Here is a 15,296-nt window from a genome sequence, read left to right as displayed (position 1 = left end):
GTGAGTACAACACAACACTCACATTGAAGATCAGTGGACAACAGGCTCTATATTCCTTAAACATTGGCACACAATCTCTCCTTAGGAGAAGAGATCCAAGAAAGAGGCAACTTGGGCAGAGAAGTCTGGAGTCTCTGCAAGCAACGCGAAGGTCCAGAGGGAGGGTTCAGGTCCTGGAAGGTATGTGTCCTTGGCCTGTGGCCTCCTTATCTCACGGAAAGGCACGTAGCAGATGAAGGACTACAGTGGACACCTCTTAAGATATATGGCATGAGGCAAGGATGCTCCGTGCATGGGCTTAAGAATGGCGCTGTTCTTTCTACCCAAGTAGGCTGAGCTTAGATCATTGCCTTTTACCCAAGGGAAGTGAGATACTTTGATTGGTACCCACACCAAAAGTCACACAATGGGAGGGTTCCTATTAATTTAAGTCACGTAGGGGTTGAAGGAAAAGTCTTGGAGCCGGTTCACGTTGGTCACCAGATCTTAAAGACATTGTTTCTTCATTCCTATTTCCTGGATTCCCGTCCAGTTCTTGGTTCCAGTTCTTTCTCAGGACCTCTTTGTTCAGTTTTTCCTTACATCCTATGAGCTCTTTCCAATGCATTCTTTTTAAGGCTTTCCTTTTGTTCTAGATAGTTTCTGTGTCTGCAGCAAAGAAACCCTCCAAGATACAGATTATGTTACAAAGAATTTTATATGCTACATTTGAGCACCTGAACTTTAGTCTGGAGAAAACTGGAAGCTTTTAAATAGGGGGGTGAACTGGCTTGACTGTTTAATATCTCTGGAGAGACATGGGAGATGGAATGCATAGGAAAAATAGTACGTCTAATCTCCCTTTCTCTCCCAGAACTTCAATCAGTGGCTTAAATGGAAGCATCCACTATAAGGTACAGTTGAACTTCAAGAAAGAAAGAACAAAAATCCAGGGCAGGCGGGTGAGAAAGATACCAGGAAAACTGGAAGCTTTTAAACAGGGGGGTGACCTGGCTTGATTGTTTAATATCTCTGGAGAGACATGGGAGATGGAATGCATAGGAAAAAAAGTACGTCTAATCTTCCTTTCTCTCCCAGAACTTCAATCAGTGGCTTAAATGGAGGCATCCATTATAAGGTAAAGTTGAACTTCAAGAAAGAAAGAACAAAATCCCAGGGCAAGTGGGTGAGAAAAACACCAGGAGATCTGATACAGACAAATGAGCTCAATTTCAGGCAAGACAAACAATCAAGGCTGGATCCCAGGAAATTCAGATTGGGCAGGGTCACATCTAACCCTAGTTCAGTTCTAGAAGGGATTATAAACAGATGGTTTTTGAGCAGGGAGAAACCAACAGAAATTCATTATGACCAAGTCATGCCAAACTCCTGTCAGCCCCAGCTTGCCCCAAACCATGAATAGATATGCTTCACCTGCAGTGTGTATATTGAGTGCCTTGGCCTCACCAGCCAGTGTTATCTTAATGGGGCCAATATAAAGTTGGTACACATGTCCTGATTCCACTTAGTTGTAGTTGTTCTATAACTATAACTTTACCTGGCCTCCTAGTCTCTTGCTAAACTCAAAATCTCAGCCCACCTGTATAGGTCCTTGAACAACTGTTTATTCCTTGTAAGGTTTTCCATTGAGAGGCTGCTTCCCTTGGAGAGAGAGACTTTCAGTGAACACCTGCTGTCTTTACCTATCCAGTATCCACACCTCTTATGCGGATAACAGCCCTGTACTTGGCTTTGAGAAAGGACTCTTCCTGCACTCACAGTTCCCATAATTAGTCATGGGGAGTTGACTTGACTTTCAGCTCCAAGGTGTCATCTTTATCATAGGAACAAGGAGATACCACTAAGAGTTTTAAGTATGTACCTAGCAACACAGAGTCAATGGCAGGATAATGTGATCAGTTGCGCATTTGGAAAACATCCCTCTGGCTGTAGTGTGAGGGAGAGATTGCATGTGAGAAGACCAATTGTGATACTCTTGAGAATTCTGATGAAAGAAATGGGATTTTAGACTAGGGTATTGGCAGGAGATAGAAGAGAAGTAGACAGACTCAAGTGACTTTTAAAATTACAATCAATAGGTGAGTGGTTAATTATATATGGGAGACTGAGGGAGAAATAAACTATTCTTAAGTTTGTGTTTTGTGCAAAAGAATGGATATTGTCGACTTCACCAATAGAGGTAGCTCTGAAAGAGAACCAGCTTTAGCAAAGGGATTTGTGAAGAGCACAGCTTCAGTTTGGGATATTCTGAAACATCTAAGAGGAAGTATTTAGAGGCGGTTGGATGTAAAAATATGGAACACTGAGGATGTGTCTGGGCTGGAGAAGTTAATTTGCCAGTCCATGTATAGATGATAACTCTGAAGTCAAAAATGTACAAAATACAAGTGAGAGGAGAAGAAAGAGGTGGAGACCAAGCCAATAATGACCACCTCTGTGTTTCCTTTGACAACTGTCTCTTTCCACTTCACAATTACAACATTGGTTTTCTTCCTTCTGAGAATGTACCCACTCGTGGCTTGTTCCTACCTAAACCACTGCTAATTTCTGGGGATTGTGATTTGAGTTCATTAAAATTGTTCACAGCACAGTTATATCAATGTCTTCCACACAGATGGCCAAAGAGATATGGGCAGATGATGAGGTTAAAATCAGTGTTTTGTTTATTTTTTCTTTTTTCAGATGGGATCTCACTCTGTTGCTCAGGCTGGAGTGCAGTGGGGCGATCATGGCTCACTGCAAGATCTGCCTCCTGGGCTCAAATGATCCTCCCACCTCAACTTCCCAAGTAGCTGGGACTACAGGTGCACACCACCACACCCAGCTAATTCTTTATTTATTTATTTATTTATTTTTGTAGTTATGGAGTCTTGCTATGTTGCCCAGGCTGGTCTTGAACTCACGTCAGTTTTGTTTTTTTTTTTAATAGGCTCTCCTTATGGAGACACCAAACATCTGTAATCCAAAATCCCCACTCCATGCTGGTGACACCCCCCCACCCCTGCCACTTAATGGAGCACCTCCAGTTTTAGGGATTACACATTAGCACAGAAATGGATGAACTAGAATATGTCTTTTGGACAAGGGTCCAGGACTGAGAGCAACCTGGAAGCCACGTAGAAGGGGGAAAAGGGTAACTTGGTATATTCTCAAGAGGTCTGGAAAGAGAAGGGAAAGCCGACTTCCTCTGTATGGCACATAGCATAAGAGCAGCATCCATGACTTGCACCCTCTCAGGCCAGCACAGGCCTAGCACAAAGTGGGCTTCAGTCACTGTGTCCTGAATGACCTACTACAGATGATGATGAATGTAAGGCGCTGTGATCAGGCTTCAGTGGTAGATGCTGAAGAGGCCATTCAGGCATCCACACTTACAGCTCCCTTAAATGCTGCCTGGGTCACTGGGCATCTGCACTGAGAACGCACCATACTCTTCCCCTGATATTATGATGCCCATTAGCCTGCCTTCATCCAGTCACTCCCTTGCTCTGTCCTCCTCCCAGGAACCTGTGGATGTCAGAGCCTGAGAGCAGAGACTCCAGGAAGATCCTGGAGAAAAAGCAATCAGAGGTGAGACTCTCTCATTTATTGCAGTACACATTGACTTTCCTGGGGTCACCTAGGGTCTGAAATCTGATCATGGAATTTGGGATTGCAGATTGCGGAGGCGTGAACTGGGAGAATATTTGTTAAGATATACTGTATGCAAAGTGTTCTCTTACCAACCACATTTCCTTTCTTTGTTCACATAATCCTGACTACGCCCCAGCCTTCATACTATCTTTGGTTGGAGATGAGGGACTAGAGGCTCAGAGAGGCTAGGATCGCCCAGCTTGCAAGCAACACAGCATGAAGTGAAATCCAAGCCTGCTCAATTCTACAGTCTGTTTCTTCTTTCCTTCCTTCCTTCCTTCCTTTCTTCCTTCCTTCCTTCCTTTTCCTTCCCTCCTTCCTTCCTTCCTTTTCCTTCCCTCCTTCCTTCCTTCCATTTCCTTCCCTTCTTTCTGTCTTTCTGTCTGTCTTTCTTTCTCAAGGTCTCACTCTGTTGCCCAGGCTGGAGCGCAGTGGTGTGATCATGGCTCACTGCAGCCCCACACTTCTGTGCTCAAGCGAGCTTCCCACCTCAGCCTCACAAGTAGCTGGAATTACAGAGTGCACCATCACACCCAGCTAATATATATTTTGTTTTGTTTTGTTTTGTTTTGTTTTCCTTTTTTTTTTTGAGACAGAGTCTCACACAGTCACCCATGCTGGAGTGCAGTGACGTGATCTCAGCTCACTGCAATCTCCGCCTCCCAGGTTCAAGCAATTCTCCTGCCTCAGCCTCCCAAGTAGCTGGGATTACAGGCTCCCACCACCAGGCCCAGCTAATTTTTGTATTTTAGTAGAGACAGGGTTTCACCATGTTGGCCAGGCTGGTCTTGAACTCCTGACCTCAGGTGATCTGCCTGCCTTGGCCTCCCAAAATGCTGGGATTATAGATGTGAGCCACTGCACCCGGCCACCTGTGTTCTTTCCACTTACCTTCACAGTCTGTCGTTCAGGTCTTAATGAATGGGCCCCACCTCGTATATACCCTCCCGTGGATGTAAAGAGAATGCCTGAGCTAGGGCCACTTTTTCCTAATTTACTATAAGAATACTTTGGGCCTGAATCTAAATCAGTCTTAAAACCACGCCTCTGTCTTTCTGCTGGGCCCTGTGGCTGGTGCATTGGGCCAGAGGCTCCTATTGACATGCTTTCTAAATGATCCTTCTTCCCTTTTGGTTTTTAATTTGGGGCCAATTTGCGCCTCTCTGCTTGATTAGGATCTAACACTTGCCTAGTCAAAATAAGTGCAATGATAATCAAGCTTGCCTTTGGAGTGGAGTGGAGTGTGTTTCAGTGTGTGCCAGCTTTTCCCAGCTCCCTCCCTGGCTGGAATACAAATGTCCTCCTAGAACAAGCTAAGTTATAGAAGGATTTTAAGCTTATTCCAATAGAAATGAGTCAGATTCGGGAGCCTCATCCCGGCCCACAGGAGGGTGAGCTGGGACCATTCCTGGTGCCACATTTCTGGGAGCTGCTGAATGATCTGTATCCATCTCTTTCTCTGGTTCTTCCCGGGGTGGGTAGTGGCGGGGCCATGTGCCTGGGTTTCGGCTTCAGCTCCTCTGCTCACTCGTGCTATCTAAAATCACTTCTCAATCCCAGCAACATGCCCAAGGCAGGCAGTCCCGCTCTGAATGGAACCTCGGCTGGACCCATAGCCACCTCAATAACATCCATAGCCATGGTTTTACCCAGTGTCTGCTCTGTAGATGCCCATCTCCACTCTAGGTACTTTACATAAATCCAATACTTTCATTCTCTCAACGATTCTATCCTTCACAAATATTTCTTTGGCATGTCCTACATGCTAGGCACTGTCTGAGGAATGCAGCAATGAATAAAGCAGGCAAAACCTCCTGCTTTTATGGAGTTCATGTTCTTTGGTGGAGGAAGCATCTCTTTAAACAGGCACTATTATCTTCCTTTTAAAGGGGAAAAATAAGCCTTAAAGAGTTTTCATAACTTGGAATCTGACATAGCTGGTAGGTAGAAGAGATGAAATTCAAGCACGGGTTTCTAGGACCCAAGACCATATTTGTTCTATGAAATGATACCATTTCCAACAGACGCCAGGTCTCACTTCTAGAATTCTTATGGTTGAAGGGAGTGAGACTCAACCAGGTGAGGGGGTATATGGTGCCTAGGTGTGTATAGCCAGCAAGCTCCCAGGAGAAGTACAAAACTGGTTCTGATGGGCTCTACAGGTCTTACTTAATTGGGTTATAGAAGAAAAAAAGCGTAATATTTGTAGTAATTACAAATATGACTGCCTATTATGCACCAACCATGGCTTCAGGTGCTTTGCGTTGATTTATTTGCACCCCATCACTAACCTAGGAATATAAACAATTTTGGCATTATTTCTTTCTCTTTTTTAGAGACAGTGTCTCACCCAGTGCCTCGGCTAGAGTGCAATGACACAACCATAGCTCACTGCAGCCTCTAACTTCTGAGCTTAAGTGATCTTCCTACCTTAGCCTCCAGAGTAGCTGAGACTACAGGTATGCACCACCACACCCAGCTATTTCCTTTTTACAGGTGAAGAGACAAGGTATTGAGTATTTATGTAACTCTCACAAAATCATGGAGCTAGAGATGGGCAGAGCTAGGATGTGAACTAGGCAGGCTGGTCTATTCTTCACCACCATACCCAGTGATCACATGAAGATGAGACAAAAATCTATCTCACATGAAAGGAGGAAGCCTGGACCTCCACATGTCCCTAGGCCCATGCTGCCATATCGTGCACTCACAAGTTGGACAGGTCTTGCTCTCACAAAGAGCGAACGATGGGGGGACTAGGAATTTGGTATTGACAGGTGCCCAGGGGACGCGTGTTTTCAGCAAAGAGGTCAGTGTGTGCAGAGGTATGGGGTTAAGAAAGGACATATCCTGGTTTCTCAAAAATCGAACCAGTGGATAACTCACTTCTTTTGACACTGCATGTGGAAATGGTGGTGAATGACCAGGAGACAGCCCCTCATGGGTCAGCTCCTTCAGGCCAGCACCCTTCTCCTGGAACTGATGCTTCAATAAACCCAGCGGCTCTCCCAGGTAGAAAGAACTGCATAATTGCCAGGCGCAGTGGCTCATGCCTGTAATCCCAGCACTTTGGGAGGCCGAGGCGTGTGGATCAAAAGGTCAGGAGTTCGAGACCAGCCTGGCCAACATGGTGAAACCCCATCTCTACTAAAAATTCAAAAATTAGCCGGGCATGGTGGCGCATGCCTGTAACCCCAGCTACTCAGGAGGCTGAGGCAGGAGAATCACTTGAACCCAGGAATCGGAGGTTGCAGTGAGCCAAGATTGTGCCATTGCACTCCAGCCTGGGCGACAGAGTGAGACTTTGGCTCAAAAAAAAAAAAAGAACTATCCCTTGCAAAATGAAGTGTGGAGACTTGTTCAAAAATTATTAAGAATTTTAAGATGGCAATAGCGGACCATTAAACCAAGCATGGGATGGGACCCTTCCAAGTGCAGGGCCCTTTGGCTGTTCAGGCCACGTGACCACGAAACCAGTCCTGCCCCCAGGTCTCCCTGAGCTACCACAGCATCATAACTCTTAGTTCATTTTTTTCTAGTGACCATTCTGGAAACTGAGTATTATCAAACCCAAGTTTCAGTTACAAAAACTCTGTGGTAAAGAATGACTTGACCAAATTCTCAGAATTCATGAATGACTGTGTCAGGATAGGAATAAAAATAAAACAACAAATAATAGTTGATGTGTGTGGAGTCCCAGGACCGAAACCTAAAATTTTCTGATGCCAAAACCCATATTCTCCCATCCAAGTACTAACCAGGCCCGACCCTGCTTAGCTTCCAAGATCAGACGAGATCGGGCATGTTCAGGGTGGTATGGCCATAGACAAAAGACCCAAGTTCTTACATACTTTGCCACTCTGCCTCCTGCCTGTAGGTCAGGACTCTGTGTTTAATCCAAAACTTGGATGGTTTCATAACTAGAATATAAAAAGTGGCCTGGACTAGCTAGGCTCCGCCCAGAGATACAATCAATTTATATGTCAACAACTGTTCAATATCATGAATATCTTCCCCAACACCTAGAGAAGAAGCGCACATGGAGATGTGGGATAGTTTGGGCTTTTTATAAACTGCATTGTTGCTGCCACGTCACCCTCATCTCTGGCTGGCACAGAAATTAGCCCATCACATTGCACTCAGCAAGCTTATCAAGAAGCCTCTTTCAGGCTGGGCACAGTGGCTTATGCTTGTAATTCCAACACTTTGGGAGGCAGGAGGATGGCTTCAGACCAGGAGTTGGAGACCAACCCGGGCAACACAGTGATAAACCATCTCTACAAAATAAATAGTTTTGTTTTAAAAAGTCTCTCTTCTTGATAACTAGTCATACCCACACAAGAGAATAAATTATCTTTATTATCTTTATGATCATCTTTAATTTTCACAATTTTTAAAGTGGCTTAAAAATACAGTCCCTACCTCATCTTTGCTTACTCTCTTACTCTTTTTTTTTTTTTTTTTTTTTTTTTTGAGATGGTGTCTCACTCTGTCACCCAGGCTAGAGTGCACTTGTGCCATCTTGGCTCACTGCAACCTCTGCTTCCCAGGTTCAAGCAATTCTCCTGCCTCAGCCTCCCAGGTAGCTGAGATTACAGGCGCCTGCTACTACACCCAGCTAATTTTTGTATTTTCAGTAGAGACAGGGTTTCACAATGTTGGTCAGGCTGGTCTCGAACTCCTGACCTCAGGTGATCCACCCACCTCGGCCTCCCAAAGTGCTGGGATTATAGGCATGAGCCCCACTCCCAGCCCTCTCTTATTCTTTTTAATCTTTACTCTGAATTAAGAAGACTCTTTGTTTTCCAGATTGTTTCTTTCCTGGGAGATGGACTGCAATCCAGCCGGATCCTTAGTTTTGCAAAGGGTTAAGACCATGGAGTCAGCCATTACTGAGTTTAGGCCCACCCCCTTGTATCACTAGATGTGTGAACTCGAACAAGTATTAAACCTCTCTTAAGCCTCAGTTTCTTCTTCTGTTACATCAGGATTAATAAAAGAATGCCTACTGTGTATAGTTGCTGTGATTATTACAGTCCTAGCATATTCATAATGTGCTTCATGAATGTTAACAGTTAGTAGTTGTATAATTGGCAGTGGTCCTAGGAAGCTGTTCTCACCTAATTCTTCTGCTGTCTCATTCACTCATTCATTCATTTATTCAACATAAAGAAATATTGTGTCAGATCCATACCATAATTTGGAGAAGCAGAATGAGATAGGGGCATAAATCTAGAGGAGTTCAAGAGGGAGAAGTAAATGTGGACTAAATAATTACACGACAAAGTAGACAATGTTCACAGAGAATATGGAGACAGGAACTCGGGCTGGGGGAGTCAAGGAAGGCTTCTTAGAAGAGGAAGCATCCCTGGGCTTTTAAGATGGAATGTAAGTAGTTCCCCGGGTCATGTTTCAACTACTGGCCAATGAGAACCACATAAATTTCTTATGAATGGAACTGTCTGTAGTTTCCTGACAGCATGGCTACAGTCCAAAGTAATCCCCAGTTCAGAGTTTTACTTTTGTTTTTGAAAAGTGAAACAGATTTTACTTTAGGTTTTATTTTAAGAAGTAAAATAGATATTGCTTCATAGTCCAAAGGTCTGCAGTTGGGACTTAGGCAGTAGATATTTATAAGCAGGGGTACTCTGAAGAAACAGAAAGTACTGCCTTATGAATAAAGATTCATTGCCTCAGAGGTCTATCATGAGTCCCATGGGATTTTCCAAATGCTTAGCCTATGGATTCATGTGCATGCAAAAGGTTTAGCATTTATCATTTAAATGTCCCATGAGGACATCTCCCTTCCACTTTGCCCTACACAGTGGAAGGTCCTGGTGGCTCTTTCTTCTTTGATAGTTTAAGCACCAGTGCCATTTCTCATATCAGACTTAGAGCGTACATCTGATTGGCCCAAAACAATTAGGACGACCCCATTTCTTTTGCCAGTGTTTCATGCAGGGCTGGACATGTAACCAAATTCTGGAGAAATGACATGAGCAGAAATCAGCTGGGGAGCTTCTGGGAAAGGTTTCCTTTCTCATACAAAGGGGTACCAGAAAGTGATGTCATATCTTGTTTTTCCATATTCTTGTTCTTCTGGAGAGTTGATTCTGGAGGTGATGCCTAATATTGCTGTATCTATTTCATGACTATGGAGCAAAGCTAGCCTGCATGGAAAACTGATATATGATAATAGCAAAGGAGAAAGACAGGAATAACCAGATCATTGGTGACATCATTGAGCTACTGAATTACCCAACCTTGGAGCCACTCTACCTTCCAAACTTCCTCCTAGGTGCAATAACGAACTGTTCTTACGGTGTAAACTGATGCACCAGAGCTTTCTGTTGTGACCAAATGCATCCTTTCTGACTAAGCCCTAGTATATTGGCTTTTGAAATCCAAGCATTGGTCCTGGTTATCACCCTAAGGAGAAACTAAGGAGGTTTCTCAAAAAGGATCTTGTTTCTGGCAGGGCACGGTGGCTCACGCCTGTAATCCCAGCACTTTGGGAGGCTGAGGCGGGCAGATCACAAGGTCAAGAGATCGAGACCAGCCTGGCCAACACAGTGAAACCCCATCTCTACTAAAAATACAAAAATTAGCTGGGTGTGGTGGCACATGCCTGTAGTCTCAGCTACTTGGGAGGCTGAAGCGGGCAGATCACGAGGTCAAGAGATCGAGACCAGCCTGGCCAACATGGTAAAACCCTGTCTCTACTAAAAATACAAAAATTAGCTGGGCATGGTGGCACGTGCCTGTAGTCCCAGCTACTCGGGAGGCTGAGGCAGGAGAATTGTTTAAACCTGGAAGACAGAGGTTACAGTGAACCGAGATCACGCCACTGCACTCCAGCCTGGCGACAGAATGAGATTCCATCTCAAAACAAAAACAAAAACAAAGGAAAAAAAAAAGGGTGGTGTTGTTTCCAAGCCTTCCAGAAGTTCCCTGGTAAACTGAATTCCCTGTTATTGCCTATGATCCCATGATGTGACATCAATCGATGTTGCAGAGGCATAGGTGCCCACCCTAGCCTTTAGCATTTGCCAAATAGTTGACTTCATCAGCCCTCTTTACCCTCTAATAAAGAACCGGTGGCACATCACAAGCCAATCAAAAACTCCCTTGAGTGGCAGCGTTCCAGTTCTTCTGAGACCTAAACTCTGTTTCAAACAAAGTGGCTGGAGTTTCTGGGATTGCTGGCTTTTGTGGCCTGTAGATCTGAATAATCCCATAAAATATCCCTTCAAAAGAAGAGCACGAGTGTTTTGAGGAGCATGTTGGATATCAGATGTGAGACCCAGAGTAAGAATGAAATGGTAATAGATGATGGAAAGCCCACGGAGACTTGGCAATCAACCTATTAGATTGGCACAAAAGTAACTGTGGGTTTTGCCATTATGTTTAAAGGCAAAAACCGCAATTACTTTTGCACCAACCTAACTAGGCCCTATCTTAACAGGTGATGTTACAGTTCTTTCCTCTTGGAAAAATTTGCCCTTTTATTAAAAAGTGGCATGGCTTCTCATACATTAGAGGTATCTTAGGAATGTAATTTTTTATTCTCTGCAAATCTATATAAAAGCAACATGTACTCACATGGTCTAAGGGGATAGGATGAAGTTTAGTAAAAAATATATATATATATTTGGAACTTTACCCATTAGTAACTTTACTAAGAATGAAATGGGGGGGTGGTCCACAGAATAAAGATAAGTCATATTCCACAAACAAGTGCCTTGCTGGCCATGCAACTGTTAGCAGGTCACTTAGATAATTCAGCTTTTGGTTTACTCACCAAGTATGGGGGTGCTGGACTTGACCCACAGCCTGTGCTAGATTATGCTCTGTCAATTTGGCTAAGGCTGGAATTACACAAAGGTTAACTAAAGATCATTCAAAGTGTTCTATAAAACATAAAGCACTACGTAAAATGAGACTTTTTTTTTTTTTTTTTTTGAGATGGAGTCTTGCTCTTGTCACCCAGGCTGGAGGGCAGTGGCACGATCTTGGCTCACTGCAGCCTCTGCCTCCTGGGTTCATGCAATTCTCCTGCCTCAGCCTCCTGAGTAGCTGGGATTACAGGCACTCGCCACCATGCCATGCTAATTTTTGTATTTTTAGTAGAGACGGGGTTTCACCATGTTGGCCAGGCTGGTCTTGAACTCCTGACCTCAGATGATCTGCCTGCCTCAGCCTCCTAAAGTGATGGGATTACAGGTGTAAGCTACTGCGCCCAGCCCTGAGACTTGTTTTAAAAGTAAATGAAGTGGCAGGAGGGTGCTCTTCCTACATGGACTCTTATGCCATAGTTCTAAAGGGAAGATGGATTATCAAACTGGGCCATGAGGCAGCATAACTAATGAACTATTATGATAAGCAGAGATCTCCCTTACTGACATGTCCTGGATACCATGCACCGAGCTAAGTGCTTTACAGACATTGCCTTTTTTTTTTTTTCTTTTGAGACGGAGTCTCTCTCTGTTGCCTGGGCTGGAGTGCAGTGGTGTGATCTCTGCTCACTACAATCTCCACCTCCCGGGTTCAAGCGATTCTCCTGCCTCAGCCTCCCAAGTAGCTGGGATTACAGGCACGAGACACCACATCAGCTAATTTTTGTATTTTTAGTAGAGACAGGGTTTCAACATGTTGGCCAGGCTGGTCTCAAACTCCCGATCTCAAGTGATACACCTGCCTCAGCCTCCCAAAGTGCTGGGATTACAGGCGTGAGCCACTGCACCCATTGACATTGTCTTTAATACCCAGAATGACCTCACAGAGAAAGCATTTTCTGATGAGGACACTGAGACTCAATGTCAATAATTCTTGAGGTCACACAACTTATAAGTGACAAGCCAGGGTGCAAACTCATCTCTGTCTTGCAGCAAACCTCATGTGCATTCTACCGCACTCTGCTATATCAACCAGAAAATCAGAGATAAAGACTGGGTAGGAGAGCTCTTTTACACACATTAGATTATTGGCCAGGTGTGATGGCTCATGTCTATAATCCCAGCACATTAGGAGGCTGAGGCAGGAGGAACACTTGAGGCTGTGAGTTTGAGACCAGCCTGGCCAACATAACAAGGCCCCATCTCTACAAAAAAAATAAATAAAAATATTAGCCAGGCCTGGTGGTGTGTGCCTGTAGTCCTAGCTACTTGGGAGGTAGAGGTGGGAGGATCATTTGAGCTCAGGAGTTTGAGGTTGCAGTGGGCTATGATCATGCCATTGCACTCCAGCCTGGGTGACAGAGTGAGACCCTGTCTTAAAAAAAAAAAAATGTAACACAGTAAAAAATTGTTTTAATTCTATTCTTCTATCTATTTGAATAACCTTCTTCTTATCAGAGCAGTTGTGCCAATGTTTGAGGCAGAAATATATATATATTACATATATTTATGTATATATAGTCACCATACTTATACCTACAGATAAAAATAGTTTTATGGGAAAGTAAGTGGCACAAATGGTGCATCAAGATGACATAATCTGCAGCCATTAACAATAAAAATCATTACGATGCTTTAAAAACATGAAAAAATGCTTAAGAAATCCAGTGAGGTAAGGGAAAAAAAGAAATAGCAAACGATATGTACACTGAAGTGAACACAGTTGTTTTTTTTTTTCTTTTTTTTGAGATGGAGTTTCACTCTTGATTCCCCACCTGGAGTGCAATGGCGCGACCTCGGCTCATTGCAACCGCCGCCTCCTGGATTCAAGAGATTCTCCTGCCTCAGCCTCCCCAGTAGCTGGGATTACAGGCATGCACCACCACACCCAGCTAAGCCTGACCAACATGATGAAACCTCGTCTCTACTAAAAATACACCATTATTAAAGTTGTTAAAACAGTGTTTTCACAGAATAAAAAGCACTGTAGGCCAGGTGTGGTGTAATCTCAGCACATCGGGAGGCCAAGGCAGGAGGATTACTTGAGCAGCCCAGGAGTTTGAGACCAGCCTGGGCAACATAGCAAGCCTCTCAAAAAAAAAAAAAAAAAAAAAAAAAAGGAAGAAAATTCTGTGTGCAAAAAATGGACCTTTGAATTGACTAACATTCACAAGCCAGATTTTGACCTGCTGCCTGTCTGTACAGTCTGTAAATACAGACACACTCCTCCATTTCCATATAGTCTGGGACTGCTTTCATGCTACAAAGGTAGAGCAGGTGGCCTCCTGGACCACAAAGCTTAAAATGTTTGCTATCTGCTCTTATAGAAAAAGTCTGTGGACCCTTGATTTAGAGCATGGGATTATGAACATGTCCCTTCCCCCATTTTCAGTAAGTGTCCACTATGTAATTGTAGATGAAGAGTGAGCCAATACAAATCGCCCACCACTTACATTTTAGATTTAGATTTCTTGATTTCCACTGAGATCCACCCAAAAGGTATTTACAATTTTGCTAAGAAAAGAACTTAGCTGGTTGCCATGGCTAATGCACAGAATCCTAACACTTTGGGAGGCTGAGACAGGAGGATAGCTTGAGGCCAGGAGTTTGAGATCAGCCTGGGCAACACAGTGAGACCCCGTATCTACAAAAAATAATTTTAAAAAACTAGCCAGGCATGGTGACATGTGCCTGTAGTCCCAGCTACTTGGGAGGCTGAGGCAGGAAGATCACTGGAGCCCAGAAGTTCAAGGCTGCAGTGGACTAAGAAAGTGCCACTGCACTCCAGCCTGGGTGATGTAGCAAGACCCTGTCCCTAAAAAAATAATAACAGTAGGCTGGGTGTGGTGGCTCACACCTGTAATCCCAGCACTTTGGGAAGCCAAGGTGGGCAGATCACGAGGTCAGGAGATCAATACCAGCCTGGCCAACATGGTGAAACCCCGTCTCTACTAAAAATACAAAAATTAGCTGGGTGTGGCAGCATGTGCCTGCAATCCCAGCTACTCAGGAGGCTGAGGCAGGAGAATTGCTTGAACCCAGGAGGTGGAGGTTGCAGTGAGCTGAGATCGCACCACTGCACTTCAGCCTGGTGACGGAACTAGACTCTGTCCCAAAAATAATAATAATAATAATAATAATAATAATAATAATAATAATGATAATAATAATAATAGAACTTAGATTGGAAGTGCTTAGAGGTTGTGTTTGTATGGGAAGAGGCCGCATGTCTGATGTGTGAGCCTCATACACTGCTGGGCATCCTCACAGCCTCACATCTCTGTGGCTCTCTGTTGTATTCATGAGTGACCACATCCTATCTTTTTCAGTGAAACTACATAATAGGATGCAGTAATTGCTACCTCAAATATCTACAATGGTGGACAGGTAACACAAATGAGTAAAGTGGGTTGAGTGTAAGATAATAGGGAATGGGGAGGAAAGAAGTCAATAGGAAAGAATGTCTGTCCCATCTCATCCATCTAATGATGCAGGCTGATCACTGCTGGGCAGGAATGCAGGTCCAGTGTGGACAGATCTTTTAACTTTTCGAAGGAAGATGAAAATCAGACATGTATGTAAAATCGCCCATATATAAAAATTGACAACAAACTCGTTTTTAAAAATCACCACATAAAATTAATCTGCCAGACAAATTTGGCCCATAGCTGACTATGGTGCAACTCTACTAAAATTAAATTCACCATGTATGTGTTTGCAGTGATCATTACCTCACTCGGGGCTGTTTTGATGTTTCAAAACTCCAAA

General features: G+C 43.9%; 1 protein-coding gene across 1 annotated transcript in view; it reads right to left on the bottom strand.

Annotated features, from left to right (window-relative positions):
- The window catches only part of HS3ST4 (heparan sulfate-glucosamine 3-sulfotransferase 4), a 453,635-nt gene that overhangs the window by 106,037 nt on the left and 332,302 nt on the right, over positions 1-15,296 (bottom strand). The window lies entirely within an intron of this gene.

Source organism: Pongo abelii, chromosome 18 (assembly GCF_028885655.2).
Source record: "Pongo abelii isolate AG06213 chromosome 18, NHGRI_mPonAbe1-v2.0_pri, whole genome shotgun sequence".
In the NCBI taxonomy this organism is placed as follows: domain Eukaryota; kingdom Metazoa; phylum Chordata; class Mammalia; order Primates; family Hominidae; genus Pongo; species Pongo abelii.
Note: the sequence above shows the minus strand (reverse complement) of the source record. Positions and strands in the feature narration are given on the sequence as shown.